Source organism: Aythya marila (genome assembly GCF_965140915.1).
Source record: "Aythya marila genome assembly, chromosome: 8".
Taxonomy (NCBI): Eukaryota; Metazoa; Chordata; class Aves; order Anseriformes; family Anatidae; genus Aythya; species Aythya marila.
Window position 1 is genome coordinate 16117036 of NC_139049.1, and position 17740 is coordinate 16134775.

General features: G+C 48.5%; 1 protein-coding gene across 1 annotated transcript in view; it reads right to left on the reverse strand.

The window, feature by feature from the left end:
• The window catches only part of LOC309880616 (uncharacterized protein C1orf21), a 105936-nt gene extending 88563 nt beyond the window's left edge, over positions 1-17373 (reverse strand). The window contains exon 1 of the mRNA XM_082765731.1: positions 17186-17373. The gene's annotated coding sequence lies outside the window, so the exon portion shown is untranslated. The remainder of the gene's footprint in view (positions 1-17185) is intronic.
• Between the last annotated feature and the right edge of the window lie 367 nt (positions 17374-17740).

Sequence of the window (17740 nt, forward strand, 5' to 3'; positions counted from 1 at the left end):
ACAAGCTTCCTCTTTGTGCCTGCACATCTGTGATAGCCCAGCCATGGAAGCAAGTCAAGAATTTGGACGAAATGAAATGCTTCTCTGCCCTTTGGGTTTACTCACTCAGAAAATTTGCTCTTTTCACTCTCTCTCCTTTCTCTCTTTCTTAAGAGAAAACACGGACAATGAAGGTGTTAACAGAGCTGTCTGGAGACGCTGGAAGTGCTTCAGGAGGTTCCTAATGGAGAAATACTGGCAGGATAGTGAGTTTTGAATAATAGGAAACAGTGAACCTGAGCCCCACTATGGAAGGCTAGCACTTAAAGCAATTTATTACTTTCAATCTCCTTATCATTTGGGCTCAAAACAGTCCTGATTTTCTCTTCAGCTAAAGCACTTAAACACACTTCAGTCGCTATCAACTGAACAGTCAGTTACAGGTACGCCAGGAGGTTTGGGTCAGAGATAAATAATCAAAACCACTAGCAAAGGCTTTTGGGCCAGACACAAAAACTGACGACTTGCTGTGAGTGCTTCCGTGCAGTTTGCCCACTTTGGGCCAGAAGCAGCACTGCGTGTTTATTTTATTAAGTTTACCTTATGTACGTCTGACACAGCCATCAGTCAACGTAAGACGCCATTCTCCAGCTCTGGCTTCCTCCTGTCCTTCAGGCTTCCAGTAAAATTAGACCTTGAATTAAGCTTCCAGTAAGATAATTACAGCTGGCAGGTATTTTTCAATGCTGATTTGGAAGCCAAAGAAGCAAAGAAAAGCAAAACAAAATCAAATAAAGTATTGCTTAACTTTTCTCCAAAACAACTTGTTTCTTAACAATATCTTCTCACAGGTGGCTTTTTACTCCATCGCTATTTTATTTGCATTATAAACTTCACAAAAAGCACTGGGCAGGCATCTCTATACATTTTCCTAAGTCCCTTGTAAATAACATAGGAAAAAAAAAAAAAAAGATCTTAAGTCCCTCAGAACAAAAAACACACACCAGCTGACAGAGAGAAAAGGACCTGCTCATAAACAATGAACGTTCTTTGTGGAGGAAAAAGCAAAGAGAGAGGGAAAAAAGTAACAATGACCTAATCCTTCTCCAAAGCATAACTTCCACTGACATCTGGGGAAGACTGGCTTTGGAGCTTTTCTGTATGTCCACAATTGGATGAGCAGAAGGGGTGCACTGTTCTGCTCTCCTGGCCAGGAAAAGCACACCTGGGGCCAGAAAGGAAAGCACCGAATCTGCCTCCAACTGCTCAGGCAATCTGCTCCACTGCTGGTGGCGGGGCATAGCACAAATTATTACTTGCACCTTCTGCAAGAAGGAGGATACACTTATTTAAATTCAGGTAATGTAAATCCTCCATGAGGCAATCCTAATCTTCTGCATTTTCACTGGCAGCTCTTTTATTAAGGAAAGATCCTTGTAATCAGTTAGTTACCATTGAATCACATTGATCTTAATGTAAACATAACTTTCTCCTGCTAAAAGCAGAGCCTTTTTGCAAACCCAGAGGATATGCTGCTCCTAATAAATAATTTCAAAACTTCCCAAATGTTTACTATAATTCCTGACAGTTCATTTCCTTTTCTTAGAAAACTATTCTTAGTCAGGACATATTTTCTTTGATACATGACAAACTGTAGTCAAATACAACGCTTCACCCCATTTCTTCCATGTTGCTTGGAAAGTAAGCCCTGCCCGTACCACCATACAGACCTCCAGGAAATCTTCTGCACAGGACCAGGCCAACATTGAAAGGCAGAACAGGTACACACAGAGCAGTTTTCTTTCAAAGTCTTTTGCTTAAAAACCGCTGTCCTCAGGAGCACGCTGCCCATTGCTCCATTGCAAGCTCTGAACTTTGAGGACTTTGAGATGCAAGCGTCCGTGCCTCAGAATAGGTCTCCCCTTGCTTGGAACAAGCTTGTAAAACTACTGCACTGTCTGTGCCCAGTCGCTGGTACTCACTGAGCCTGGACAGAAATGGAAAAAAACTGCATCTTGCAAGACTCCCTCCTGCCCTCAAAACTCATTAACGGTGGTGCTACTGAGCAGACTCAACCAATTCCAGATGAAGAGCCGACGGACACCACTCCTCCGTGGCATCACGCTCTTCTTGAGGAGAGAAACGTCAGTGCCACATGGAAGTGCCAAAAGCGCATCTGTGCTGGCCGCCACGAGCAGGATCGGGGCCCAGGTGTGAGGGGTGATGGATGCAGCCAGCCCCACCAGACCCTCGGGGCAGGTCTGCAGCTCCGGCAGGGCAGAAAAGCCATAACGTGCCTTCCCGGCCTGCAGTATGTTTTGCCATATGATGCTCTACTGGTTTCCTAGCAATTCCAGGGGGGGGAAGAACATTATGGCAAAAATCAATTTGCAAAATATCTGGGGAATGAAAAACAGGAAAAAACAAGGCTGAAGGCAAAAGTAGTAGCTCCTGCATGTAGAAGTAAAATATACAGGATCCAAGTCCACTCTGCTCTTAGGAAGCCTCCATCCCAATCATCACTTTCTTTTGCATGCAGACAAGGCATTACCAAGTCCTTTAGCTAATGCAGTCCACATACACTGCCTAAGCATTCACTAACATGCCAGCACCAGCATCCATTCAAGACAACAGGAATCCTTTCCACTACACAGCCTTACAGAACTGTAAAAGAAGTCACAGGGGAAAAAAAAAAAAAGGAAAAAAAAAATTCACTTTTCCTAAGTTTTTGCAGTCAGTTCATCCCCACTGCCACCAGAAAGCTGTTTCCTTCTGGCAGCCCTAGCTCAGCATTTCCATGATCCCACACTTTATCATTCCCATTTCCTGTTTTTGTGCTCGCTGCTGCCTTCAGAGGAGTGGAGGCAGGAGAAGGATTCAGACAGAGCGCTCGGCTTTCTGAACAGCCGTGTCAGGAAGCATAGTAACACACACACTGACTGCTGAGCTTTAATTTTCAGGTCAGATAGCCAAAGCCGTGATGCACAGAAAGGAAAAAGTGATGTCCTAACAACCACAGCTTCAAAACCAATCCTGTCCACAGGCAGAAAAATTAGTGGCTGAATGAGAACAGAAAAAGAAAGCCATGCATACTGTTTCTTCCTCTGTTCTGTCCCCCACGCTCTTAAAAATATAGGATACACTGCACGAAAGTGAACAAGGTTTGACTGTAAACACCTTTTGCCAGTACAACTCGCAAAATTGCCCAAAGGCTTAAGATGCTCAGTTGCTTTAAGTAATAATTGAAGGAGGACGTTGGATTTCGTAGGTGGCTCCAAGACCTTTGCCAGATTTCTTTTCCCACATATACATGCAAAGAGGGAAACGGATGGATCATTCTGGAGATGAGTCACTACTGAAACAACCGAATAAACTCTCATCAAATGCTGTGGGGTTTGTGTTGAACATTCTGCAGCTCCTTTTTTGGAGCATTTGGCAAGGCTTTGGCAAACACTCCTCCCGCAGAAATCAAGCAGTGAGTTTATCTGTCAGTGAAATAAATCTAGAAGTGCTTAAATATTCATTTCAGCCCCCACTTATCTGTTCATTCTGCCTCGAGTTTGCTCCCCCCCAAAGCTGGCAAAGGAGAAATGAAAGTGGATAGCCACCAAGAGCTGTGCAGCTGCTGACACCAAAAACACAACTCAGACAGGTTTCCAAAAACCCAACCCACACAAGATGCTCAGGCAGATCTGCTGCTGTAGCTACTTCACACTTCTTAAGATCACCCAAAGTGCTGCATAACTATACGCAATGCTTGAATGTTTAGATTGGCTTTCACTTCTGAAGCCTTCAGCAGCAACATCTTTTCACTAAAGGCCAATTAACAAATTTGAAGGGGGGAAGAGTGAGTTAAGGGAAAGGGAGTCTTTGGCACACATGGCAAAACAAAAGGAGCCAACAGAGGAACAAACGCAAAGCCTGGATTGCACTGCTTCCATGGTCTGGGTGTGTAGCACTGCCGTGCTCTATTTGCACTTTATTGATCTGTTTCTCCAAAAATCTTTACTTGTACACCATTCCTTACAGACATATATCACAGTAACCATTGTGATCCAACCCAACTGCACGTACATGGCTAGCTATCGCACAAGATGCAGAGGGCACCAAAGCTGGAACCCCAGGCCGTGGCTCCGCTGGCCGCCACCGTTGACCTCCGGGAAGCCTGGGGACGCTGGCTGTTTGTCTGGGCAGCGGGCCGGTTCCGCAGCCTGTCCTTCTGCATTGTCGTGCCTCCTGCTGGGTATTTAAAAGCTACAATAAACGAAGTTACGCGTGTTGTAAATACACTTCCAGTTACCACATATACCTTATGCAGGGACACGTGCCTTTCCTTAGCGTTATTTTTCAGAAGTGCACGCATTTATATTATCACTGCTTTCATGCCTGCACAGAGTATGGAATTTCTTTTGCGTCAGCGGATACCATGACTAAGTAAAGTAAGAGAGAAATTGGTATTGCAGCAATCGATGCTTTGTGCAAGTCTTCTTACCCGCACAGTCCCGCGGCACCGGGTGAGCAGTGAGATGGCTGGAAGCCGCAGATGGGAGCCTGCAGCCACCAGCCTGCATCTACTAAGTGGTGCACAACAGATGGCCCTCCACTGCTGCCTTCTATACCCAGTCAAATACCATGGTGTATCACTACCAAACAATATGGGATAGTTTCTGAGATGCAAAAAATATATATGTGTCCACACACAGACACACACATACAGAAAATGAGTGTTATCAATTCACTTAAGAACAATTCTTGTAAGAAGAACCTTTATTATAGTTATTTTCTTAAATGTTTGCATTTGTCTTTTGTTCTGTATTTTTGCTCGTATCCACACTGAATTAATAAAAAGACATTTACTTAGCTTACAAAGCATTAACTCACTAAAAAAAAAAAAAGTTGATGTGAACTTGCTTGAAAAACAGAAAAACACAGAGAAGAAACAGCACAGCCCTAATGCTGTTCAACCACGCACCCAATACAAAGGCACAACCCCAAATCTGCAAATCCTACGTACATTTTTGTCATATAAACTGAAATAAAACCTCAGCCAGGCCTAGTAGCAATTACAGCTTATGAGGAGACACCGAAAGATGAAATGCAGTAACCGCCTGTGGTGCCCTTACTCATCTGCAGAACAGAGGCATTTCAGCTGGCTGGGCATTACAAACTTGGGTGCTTGAAGTGCTGCTGGCTGATCACTTCTGTCCCTGCATGCTGTCCTCAGCTAAGGGAAAAGAGTCTGATGGAGAACTGAAGAATACGGTGCAAGTTTATGGTAAAAGTTTAAATGCAGAAAAAAAGACACAACAACTATATCCTGATTTCATAAGGTAGGGAGGCAGAAAACTTGGGGAAAAGTGTTTTATGAAGACTTCTGGGGGAGGAAGTGCAATCTTAAACAAAAATGACCAACTCCACAGGCTCATTTTTCTGCTGGCTTAAGAGAATCTAAAAATAAGTTTGTTACCAAAATAAACCATTGAGTGTATAAACACAAGAAAGAGCTTTTACACAAGCATGCATTCATATGCCACAGTCACTGAACGACATGCAGGGAGTCAGAGCACTCTCACCATGCTCAAAATTCACCCTTTAAATTGGACATTCAACTCCTTATCGGATGATAATCCATCATCCCTTTGGAGAATGAAGACATGCAAGCACTTCTTTTAGTACCCATCCGAGAGGAAGACTAGAAAACCCTGTAAAAAATGAGAGACAAGTAACACCCCCTCCACACCCCACAACACAACTGAGCAGTTTCTTCTGGTTACGGACGGGGGAAATACCCTGCAATTTCTCTGAGCTTTTACTCCTCAACCACCCTGTGCTCTGTACAGGTAGTTTGCATTTTTATATTATCTCACATACATGAAACCAAAGTACAAGCAGAACAGCACAGGCAAAAGAAGGCTTCACCTTTCCAGACCTCTGGTCTTACCTGTGCCACATAAATAAACCTTTTTTTTTTTTTTTTTTTTTTTTTTAAAAAAAAAAAAAAAAAAAGAAGTTAACAGCAACCTTTCACTATGATCCTGAGCTTTCCAGAATCATTGTTCTCCCATAAGCTCAGCTGGGGACATATGGAAACAGATATGCAGCAGGAGGTGATCGCCCATGACCCAGCTTCAGGACGTGACACCACTGCCCTTGGCTGCAGCCCACCACCTGGGAACAGCCTCTGTCCTCGTCGTTTTGGCAGGCTCGTTTCTTGCATTGCCACTTTGACAAGGAGAAGTAACGTGAAAGCCAGCATCCTGCCATCACAACCTACCAAAAACTCTTCTGGTTCTGAGCCTCTCACTCAGAAAAGTTTTATTCACACTACACACTGTATAAAGAACAGAAAAGGAAGCCTTTTATCATCTTCTCCTTTCCACATTTCCAGCCTTGTGCCATCAGCTGTTTAGCTCTTCACATTTCATCTCCAGATGTCCACCTTGTCACCTCCTTCTTTAACATGTTTATGCACAATTGCAGAGTTCCCCCTCTCCACACCATTTCTCTGCTCATTGATACTGACTCCTGATGATGACAACCCAGAAACAACAGGCCCAGGCTCTGCTCCTACCCCAAAAATGAAGATAAACCAACCTTTCAGATGTCCTTTCACATGCCTGCAGTTATGGCTTTCATAGTAGTAGCAACAAAAACAAAACAAAACAAAAAAAAAAAACACCAAAAATCCTTCTTCTAAAGCACTTAACAGTATTAAAAACTATTGTATCTCTAACTGCTCAGAAGCTAAATCCCATACTTACTAAGCTCAGTAGTAAAATTCTCCGTGACTTCAGCAGCACCGGGTTTTGGCTCCAGGGTACTGAATGCAAGCAAACAAAAGGCCTAAACCTAATCTGCATTGATATTTACATAATTTCACTATATGTAAACAAATCAATCTAGCCACAATATTTGATTGTACTCCTGTCTTCCATGACCAATGAGTCAGATTTTCTCAGTTACAGTTAGCAGCAGCATTAACCCTCCCAGCACTGCCTTTGCCCTGCAGAGCACAGCTCCAGGAGCCCCCAGGAAACAGCAGCAGCTACCCCAGCCCCGGGGCAGCATCAGGAGCATCAACGTTGGTCACAGCAGGAACAGAAAATGCTCTTCATAACTGGATTTAGGAATAGTATTTGGAAAGCAAATCTGTTAGGAGAACTGAATTAAGATACTGAGGTTCAAGCTCATCATGGGATCTAGAAATATAATCCACAGCTCACTCCATTTAGAAAAAGAAATGTCTCCACACTAGGCAAAGGGACCTGTTTTTGTTCTTCTGACATCCTCAAGGCACAAACCAGGGCAGAGTCCTACCATGCTGGGCACCACGCAGGCACCCAGAGGGCCCCGAGCACAGCAGCTCTGGCAAAGTTCCTCAGCTCCCAGCCTGCAGCACCACTTGCTGCCACACCACCCCTCCGGCTGTGTCTGTAAGCGTGCCCATTTCTGCCTCCTTACTGCATACTTTTAAACTGATTTTCTGGTGCGTGCTTGTTCTCCTTTATATTTCTTCCCAACATTCTCTAACACTTTCTTTGCGGGCACTCATTTCATCCAAGCCTTTCTGGAACAGATCTGTGACCAAGTAGCAAATGGGATAAAACCCAGGCGAATCGTTAAAGGCAGCTGCACGCAGCACCAGGGGGGTGACATTGCCAGGTAAGTACACCAAAAACAGCACTCTAATTTTAACCAGTATTAAACTTTGTCCCAGAGTATCTCCGGTGACCAGCCAAACCTACCAGACATGCTGGCTGATCCCTGGGAGGCAATGAGGAGACAGAGGCGGATAATCCAGCCCACAACCCCTAGTGCCAGGAGGCACACGCTACCTCACGGGCAAAAGTAACCCCTGCCTCCTGTTTTACATCTCCTCCTCGGCATTCAAATGGAGTTACAAAACCAGTCAGGCAGTCTGATGCTACAGCAGGGTGCTGGTGGCTCCTTGGATCTGAGGCCAGGCTGGCGTTCCCACAGGCAGCGTGCCTCAGCTCACCCAGCGTTCTCCGATACCCACGCTGCTCTGGCGGTCCTGGCACAGAGCAGCACACCATGAAGCTCACAGGTGACTTTTTCATACCCAGGCACCCTCAGCATTGTCAGAGCAAAGAGAAGATGCCTGGGAAAGCACAGAGGTCACTGATCTGCTCGTTGCTGTTGACTGCCAGCTTCTCTGACACTGCAATTCACCTGGTAGGAACCATTAAAGGAAAAACAAAGAGTCTTCAGGGCCACCTCCTTCCTTACATGTGTCTTTATTCCTCAGGATATTCAGAGTCACAACCAAGATCAAAAGCAGAACTCATCTCACACACTCAGAAAACCTGCAGCAGATATGGTCTTGGATAGCTTCCTCGGCACGGCTAATCCGCCCGTGACCTTCAGCCCTAGCCCTGCCACACAAAAAACGTACCACCTCCTTGCGAAAGGTCACATCTCGGAAAGTGGGCAACACTGACCACCACTGGCACCACTCAAACGCGCCTTTTCCAAGCACACGCTGAAAGCAAGAAAAACCAACAAGAGATTTGTTTCAGGAAAAAAATACAAGAACACAACAGTTATTCCAGCCTTTGCCTTCCTCTAAAAGAAAAGGGCTGCAATGGCAAGAAACAGCAAGTGGGTTCTTTATGTGCTTTCCCCAGGGTGGAAGTGAGAGGATGAGATGTGCCCGTTATGATGCTGTCCTCCAGCACAATCCTTACCCTTGATATGCACAATATCGCCCCTATACCCAACACCAGGTGCTGTATTTCACAGCCAGGCGTAAGGACTGGCAGTGTTGTACCTGTCTTTGGAGGGGGAAGGCAGGAGGAGAAAGATAGCAATACAACTAACTGCCTCACTCCAACTAATCATCAGATAACACCAGGAGCTAAGAAATTCCTCCTCCTTTAGGTTGGCTACTGCAAGCCAACATAAAACCCCAAAAAACACGAGCCCTCAAACTGCAGCACGTAGTGAACGTCCTCAGCAAGCTCCACCTTCTGCTTTGCGTCTCCCCCGGTGCCCTGCTGCTGCCCAACCTGTTCTGCCTACAAAGGGAGGGCCTGGCTGGGTCTGGACGCGCTTCCCACCCAGCAGCAAGGGCACTCTGTGATGATCTGGCCACGTTTGCTCTTGCTTCAACCTCGGCACCCACGGCATGGGAGGGAAGGGAGCTGGGAAGGCCGCGATGGGCAGAGACCGGGTGCGCAGCCTTACCCAGCTTTGGGAGCTGAATCAGCACCGGGCGGGCGGCTGCTTAGTGCTGACAGAGACTGCAATAAATCGCCACCTTTCTGGAGCAACAAGGAAGCTGCAGGGCTGACTGAGTCATCCTCCAGCCTGACGCCGCTCCAGGAGCGGAGCCGCGGCCGTCCCCCTGCTCTGGGTTGTGCCTTTGGCCCGAAAATAGCTTTCAAGCCAGTCCTGCAGTCATCACTCCAAGCTGAAATGCTTTATTTACACTCAGTCAGAATTACTGTATGTTTTTGACACTGCTGAGAGTCAGCCGGTGCTTAAATCATTTGGTTAACAAAGGAGGCCGTTTAACTACAAGAGTTACGCTAAGTATGCAATGCTTTCTGACCCACATAGAAGCTGATAATTTGCATTTTATGGAGCCACTTTGCATAGCCAACCAATCCTAATGGCCAAAACAGGCTGTACGAAAACTAATAACTGAAAAGCAGCTGTCAGCACTCTTGTGCCACAGGTGACTCGCAAACCTCGTTACATTGCAGCATTAAGCTCCTAACAACTTTCTGGGAAGCCGTTCACCTCACGAGGTTCTCTTAAGGCACTGGCTCACAGCAGAAGCATGGCAAGAAGCACAGGCCAACACCATCACCGGGACATTGGCCTGATCCCTGGGCTCCAGGCAGAGAAGGGACTGCGGTGCCACCAACGCCACAGAGCGGGACACGGCGCGCAGCCCTCCCTGCAGCCAGCCGCTCAAATGGTTCCTGCCCCAGACTGCTCCCTCAGGCCAAACCAAGCCCGCCCCAGTCCCCGCTCACCTGCTAGGAAGCTCTGACTTGTTTGCTCTCTATCCATTCTTCTTTAAGCTCTTTCCTTGATAGCACCCAGCCATCTCTTGCGGAAGAAAAAAGGCTCGGAGACTAGCACAGAAACATAAATGCAAATAAAAACTGCACCACGAAGCTTGGGATTTTAGAAGTCTTAGAGAAATTACATCCTCCAAATCCCATCGCAACTCAGTGAAGCATCAAGCACGTAATTTTCCATTATGCTGGTAAAGATGCCCAACTAAATGCACAATGAAACACTGCTCGACAAGGCCAAGCATTTGTTGTTCTCCTAAATGCTGTTACTAAGTCTGAGGCCTCTTATTCCTTTTTTTTTTTTTTTTCCTCTCTTTAGGAAACACTCTCACTCTTGCCAAAACATCAGAGATGCAGAACGCTAGCCATAGGAAAATCCACCTCAGAGTCAGCTCCTGTCGTTGGGGGAGAACAACAAACAAACCCCATGCTCTCAGCTGACAGCCATCAGGATGTGTCCATTAGGGTTGCGCCACTCCTCTCCGCTCTGTCAGGCTGACGGAGTCTGGCTGTTTGTGCTGGGGACGCCAGCCGCTGCTGACGTCCTTGCTCAGGGCTGTGCCGTGGTCCCCGGTACACAATCTGCTCCACAACACGCAGACAGGCTGCTGCCATTTCAAAAAGCCTTCCTGGCAGATTTCTGCCAACTGAAACAGCAAGATTTGGGGCAGCCAGGGGCTAATTTATCTCTATATGAACGCCTGCAGGCATAATTCTCACAGCTCTTCCAAAGAAATGATTTTCATTGTGAGGGCAAAGGAAGACTACCCCCTCAACCCAGTTTGTTTGGATTTTAATTAGCATCCACCACTACAGCATTTGAGACAAAAGAAATAAATTCTCCCTCTCCCACAAGCATCAGGGAAGTTTCAACCTCAAAGATACTCATATGATGCAACCAAAGTAGAAAGGTTACGTGTTTTTTGTTTGTTTGTTTTGTTTGTTTGTTTGTTTAAACAGAGAAAACCCGACAGAAATTATTTCAGAAACTTGTTCACTGGGAAGTTTTGATTTTCGTTTGGGTAGTACAGGCCAGCCACTTTTAAATGATAGGGCACCATACCTGACAACTAGGGAGTAATTAAAAACATTTATCATAAGGAAAAACTATCTTCATAAGAACCCTGAATGGAAAAAATAACAGAGACAACATTAGACCGGCTGCCTTTTCTTTCACCCCCGAAATACTCATACCAGTTGCTCCTCTGTGCGTTTCTGCAGTAGGTGGAGGGGAGAGCAGCCATATCCGCTCCCCTGGCTTATTCAGTGGCTCCAGTTCTGCTATTTCAGATTTGCGCAAAAATAAAAGCTCAGGAGAGAAAGCTGAGCCTCCGGGCATCCACCAGACCACAGCTGCCACGTGCATACATAACGAGCGCAACTGCCCTGGAAGGCAAAGAGCAGCCCCCCGTCCGTCAGCATCACAAGCGCACCTTCAAGCACCACTCGCACCGGCTCCAGCGGGCACACAGCCGCTGCAGGCAGCTTCACCACACACATCCAGCCCCACAGAGAGACCCTCACCATGCTGACTGTGTGTCAGCTGCCTCCACACAACGGCGTGGCTGAGATGAGGAGGCCCGTTGGCAAAATGAAGCAGCAGGGCCCAAGCTGGGTATCGCCGGAAGAGAGAAACATCTTAGTCATCCCTCAAAGTGAAAGATGAAATGGGCTTACAGCCCACTCCCAGCCTTAAAAAGGCAGCCTTGGCTTGCTTTTACCAAGCGGTTCTTTTCTCTGACTGCTCCAAGTAAAGATGTGCAAATACTTAGAACTTTATTTAACCGTTCAGAGAAACGTACTGGGCAAATGTACTGTACTCCACATAGGCCAACTTCATCCCCTTTTCCCCAGGATCTGGGCATCAACACCAGCATGCCATCGAGAAACCTGCCAAGGTCACGGGAAGTGCTGCGCCACCGTAAGAAAGGCAAGAATAATAACTTGCTCCCAGCTCTGCCTTCCTGCTAAAACAATCTGCCCACCCAACATCCTGAACTGCACAGGCTCCACAAATCTAATTAGCCATGAGTCGAAAACATAGAGATCTGTTTGTCAAATATGCATAATTACATTAAAGTTGTCGTGCTTTTATTAATAAAAACTTGGAAAGAGATGAGATACAAATACAAAGGAGAAAAGTTTAAAAGGTAAGTGCCTCCCCTTCACCGAATAAAAAGCTGTCTTTGTGCGGACAATGCACATATTGGGCAACTTGGATACATTTTTCCTTGTTTGTTATAAAAGCACACGATGACCAAGGTCCTTTTATGTTCTGACGTATGACTGGGTTCCAGCTAAATATCGTTTTACGGAGTCCAAGGGGTGAGGCGATGGTATTTATAGACATGCTCAGAGCTAGAATTTTGGTTAGCGGCAACATAGCTATGGCCCTAACCACCCAACACACCCTGCTGGGAAAATGCCCACCTGTATATATAGATCCTGCCACGCTCTTCCTATTAAACATGCATTTCAAGCAAACTTGCTTTTTACTCATCGGTTTTGGAAAAAGATCACATCTACAGCTTCCTCTTAAAGATACAGAGATAGAAGAAAAACAGAGGCCACTTTAAGAGCTCAACTAGTTTAGAAGAGCCCTGTCCAGAGGCTGCCCAATATTCCAGTGAAGCCGTTTGGCACTGGCATCTCTTCACTCCACAGCTACCTCCCTTAGAGGCACGCTACGGCAGACAGCCATGCAGGCGATGCTGCTGGATTAATGCTCTCTTGTGGAGATCTTAACCATGTGCGTGCCCAGTTGTTTCATAGAGCATCACTATGTAAGAGTCTCTATTTTTAAAACAAACAGAAAGTGTTTGTCAGGTCACTCTCTACTATTATCCCATCCGTAAACCAGTAAACTGAAATGCCACCCACTTCAATCCTAAATTCACCGGCTTGAGGGTGCAACAGCAGTATAAAGTGACAAGACAAACACTTTCTGTTTGGTTTAAAAAGTGGAAGTTTGACCCACTTTCAACAACAGGATCTCAGGAACTGCCAGAATAATAAAACACAAATGAACGAACCGCTGGAGGGCCTCTTATAATAAACCAAACCTAACTGCCATTACCACTATAACCCACGCAGACGCCTGGACCACCACGACAAAAGCAGTTACCATAGGTTGGTTCACAGTCCAAAGACCCCACACAGAAATTGGGGATTTAAAAGGCAACTTCTTAACACCCACCCATTCCCTAAGTGGTCTGGGATGGTGTGGTGAAAGCTAACCAGAAGACCAATGTAGGGAGCCAGTCCTTGGTTTTGCTGTGTGATGCCACACTTCTTGGAAGCCCTATTTCTTAACTTCAAGCTCTTTACTACTATTTTTCAGTGCTGCTTCCCTCATCCTTCCACATCCCCTAAACTGCTGCACCAAATACCTTGCACAGATTTACTTTGGCAGGAACTTCAAACAACACTGCTGAAGTCACTGCTTGGCATACAGCAACTCTTTTGTAGTCTGCATGGGTCTGAACCGAGACTTACTGAAATCTATGTACAGGATGTATAGCTACAGAAATCTCATTACTTCTTGGGTTTTAACTTTTTTTTTTTTTTTTTTTTTTTTTGCATACAGTCACCTAAATGTGACAGCTGCAATGGTACATAACTAGGAAAGGTGACTGAAAGTGTTGCTGGGAGCATACCTTACTGCAAACATATGGCAGTTATCTTTGCATACATTCTAAGGCTTGTCAACATCTCCAAACATAGCATTTTCCATGTAAAAATCTAAAAAGGAAGATAATCTCCCCAAACACAGATGAAAATCACAAGACAGGTGCTTCAAATGGCAGGCCATAAAACAAACAAACAAAAAGATTTTAAATACTTTTTGGAGTACACAGCTGCACTGTAAGTTCACCAACACTGAACACTAATGCTGTGAACACTAACGGGTTTTCAAAACACACTCAACAATTCCAGAGAAGCCCGTCCATCAGCAGCTCTTACACACAACTGGAACTGCCAGCCCAAAGTCCTCGCAGAGCGGGGACTGCTGGAAGACTGCACCAGGACAGCGACAGCACTGCAGCTAGGCAGCCCCATCAGAGGACAGACGCTGAGCTAGACAGAGCTCTGGTCTCCCCAAGAGCAACTGATCTCGTTCAGCTCACAAAGCTAAAGAAGACACTGACCTGTCAATAAACTGGAGGTGAAGTAGACTAGTACCAGTAGAAGACATGGTCTTAAAGTTACTGACTGCTCATCCCATTACACACCGCCTCTTCTCTGAGCATCTTGCAATAATACGGCCTGAACAGTATTTCCAATTGCCAAAAGTACCTTTTTAGATTCCAGTACACCCAAAATGTGCTTGCATACATTTAGTTGCATGTATTTTATATAGCGCAAGGATAAGCCAGTAGCATAGCAATATCTGTTTGCAAGTGCCTATGAAATCCCTTTGCAATTAGATGCCTGCTTAAACAGAGGCAACAAGGAAATAAGTAACAACAATTAAGAACAAAAAAAACTTTCCAGAATATTTTTTGAATGATTATAAAAAATAAAGTGCTGTTCTATCATCTTCTGCAGAAAGATGGAGGAGAAACATTAAGGTCTTCCTTACCTTTCCCTGAACAAGAGACAGATTGGAAGGGCTCAAGTTCCACATCAATGTAAAAGGACTCCGGCCATCTGCCTGACATGAGTCAGTTATTCCTTCTTGCCCCCAAACGCCTCACGCCGGTGCACACCGTCATACCGGTGGGCATATGTCACACTGCAGTATTTTTGGAGTGAGGTGCACTTCCACGGCACCAGAGCCCACACAAGATGGCTGCGCTATGAGCTGCGACCACAGATAGGTCCCCAGCTAGACCCTGCACAGAGAGACTCGGACAAGCGGTCCTTGCCGTAACACGGATAAACGCCTCCCTCCTCTCCAGCTTCTTCCCCCACATCACAGGCTTCCCTCTCCTGCCTCCCAGCTCTCAGCCCTGCCGGCACGGTCTCACCTTCGCTGTGCCGGCATTGCTGATGCCTACGTCACACAGCCCATCCCACCCCAGCCATGCCCCATCGCCTCCTCTCTGAGTAGATTCAGGGAGACGAGCCTTAAAAATCGCTCCTGCCGCAACGCTGCTTCCACGACAACAAGGAGAAACAGCCAACTAATAATGGACTGGTTGAGGGGCTTGCCAGCTTCAGCAAACACGTCTGGAATGACTTTTTTCTTCTAAAGCTTCCAGTTGAGCATTGGTCATCTTGGACGCAACACCTGTGCTGCAACAAGCAGAGCCCACGCAGCACCCCAGGCTGGGCACAAAGACATTTGCTCATCAACTAAATGAGGCTGCAAGCAACTTTGCCCATGCACGCGGGCTGTGCCTAATGCACTGCAGAAGCCCCTGGAATACAGACAATCAATAGTAAGCACATTATAATACTGAGAAGTTTAGCGAGATATATTTACTATGTCAATGTGTCCATCCCTTGAGTTTTGGTCAAATATTTGTAATGCGCTACCTGCAGCGCCTCTCTCAGCTGCTGTCAACCTAACCTATGATGTTATAAATATCATTTGTTTACCTGAAGTTGAATGATCGTTTCAACTTTGTTAATCTGATTGCATAACAACCTACAGCAGCCTTAAGTAACTAGGCAGCAGTCTCCAGATTTGTTGACAACTAACAGATCAGTCATTTCAGCACCCTGTTTTTTGGAAAAAACAAAAACCAAAGTGAAATAGATAATGCAGAAAGAAGAAAATCCAAGCACCTGGCTACTGCTTTTGGAGCTGGCTACAGCATGAGACGTATCGCAGCATGCAGATGCGGCGTAATAACTTCACACCTGGTCCACGCTGCTAGCACAAGCTAATGTGAAAGGTCTGCAACCAGAACACAACATTGCGCAATTAAAGCGCACTCTGTCACGTCTTATTCGCAGCTATCACATAGGCTATTAGGCAAACTACACTGCATGTATACAGCGGATTTCCAAAACAAGCGATCGCATGTGTACAAACAAAGGGCATCATTTCCATGGCGGGTCCCACAAAAGCCTCTCTGCTGCCTAGACGGGAGATCTCCAGTCAGCAGTGCCAAGCTGGCCCTGCCCTCCCTAGACCTTGTACCCCTCTGGAAACACCCACAGACAAGGCACCTCCCAAGACAGAGTAACATTTAAAGGTTCTGTAGATGACGGGAAGATTTCTAGTTGCGTTTTATTACATTACCACCAAGCCTTACACAAACCCAGCTGCCCCATTATACAACGCAAGGGCTAACGTAAGGTTAAGGAGCATCAGTGCCACTGTGCTCGGCTTGCACTGAAGGGCACAAACCTCCGGCCCCTGTATGTGGCAGACATTCAGAAACCTGCTGGTTAAACCTGCTGGTTGGCAAGTTCAGAAAGCAACACCCAGCCGCACGGATCGCTCCCAGCAGGCTGAGGCCGGGAGCCTTGCATCAGGAGCCAAGCAAACGGGGCACGGGGATGGCAAAGGCCGGGCGCAAGGGAAAGCGAAGAGGGCAAGGGGCGCGTTTGGGCACCTCACTTCCCACCGGCCCCGAGGAACCAAGAGCCAGCACGAACAAAACCCACCCGCAGGCCTCACCCGCAGGCCCCCTCACCCCGCCGGGCGGCGGCCACCGGCGACCCTGCCCTGCCCCGCGGCCCCCCACGGCCCCGGCCGCCCCAGGGGCACGGGGTGCCGGCAGGGCAGGGCAGGACCGGGGCGAGCGGGGGGCGAGCGGGGAGTCGCCGCCCCCGGGCTCAGCCGCACCGCCAGCCTGACACCTACCGGGCAGCGGCGGTCGTGCCGCCCGGCTCCGGCCGCCCGGCGCTAGCCCCTTCAAAGAGAACGTGGCGTTTCTTTTTTTTTTTTTTTTTGACACGAAAAACGCGCTGCTCCCCCCGCCGGGAAGCCCTGCGGGCCGAGAGGCTGCAGGGAGGGCCCCGGCCCCGCTCCGTGCCCGGCGCCGCTGCCCGCACAAAGCCCGGCCGCGAATAAAGGCTCGCCCGCAGAGCCTGGGCGGCCGGCCCCCGGCGGAACGAGGCGAGCCGAGGCCGCGCGGCACGGGCACGGACACGGCTCCCGCCCCGGGGGGCGACGCCGGGCCCCGCTCCCGGCAGCCCAGGCCCGGGCCTCCGCCGGGGAAGCGGCGCCCCCCTCCCGCGGCCGCCCCGGGGGCGCTCACCTCAGGCGCCGCTGCCGCCCCGCAGCGGCTCCCCCGCCGTCAGCGGGCGCCGGCCGCGGGCTGGAGAAGGACGGGGAGGCGCGGGGCGAAGAGGGCGGCTCCGGCGAAGCGTGCGAGCGCGAAGGCGGCGGCAGCCGGGCGCGGAGCGGCCTCTCCGGGCAGCCGGGGCGGGCCGAGGCGGGGCCGGGGCGGTGCGGAGCGGAGCGGGGGGCGGATGGAGCCGAGGAGGAGCCGCCCGCCCGCTCCTCCCGCTGCTGGGGCCGGCCCCCGGCCCCCCCGGGTGACGCCGGGCTCCAGGGTCGCCCAGCCCTGCCCCGCCCAGCCCTGCCCTGCGCCGGCCGCTCGCGGTTGCCCTCGAGGCTCCGAGGAGGAGCCGGGGCAGCGGCTCCCTCCTGCCCGGCACCGCCGCCTGTTCCCCCCCACCCCGCGAGGCTGCGTTGCGGGCGAGCCGCGGGGCTGGCGGCAGCCTCCCACCGGCACCGTCCTGCGTTGGGGGCCCCGCGGGGCTCTGGCGGAGGCGGAGGCGGCGACCCGCACCTCGGGACTGGCTGGCCG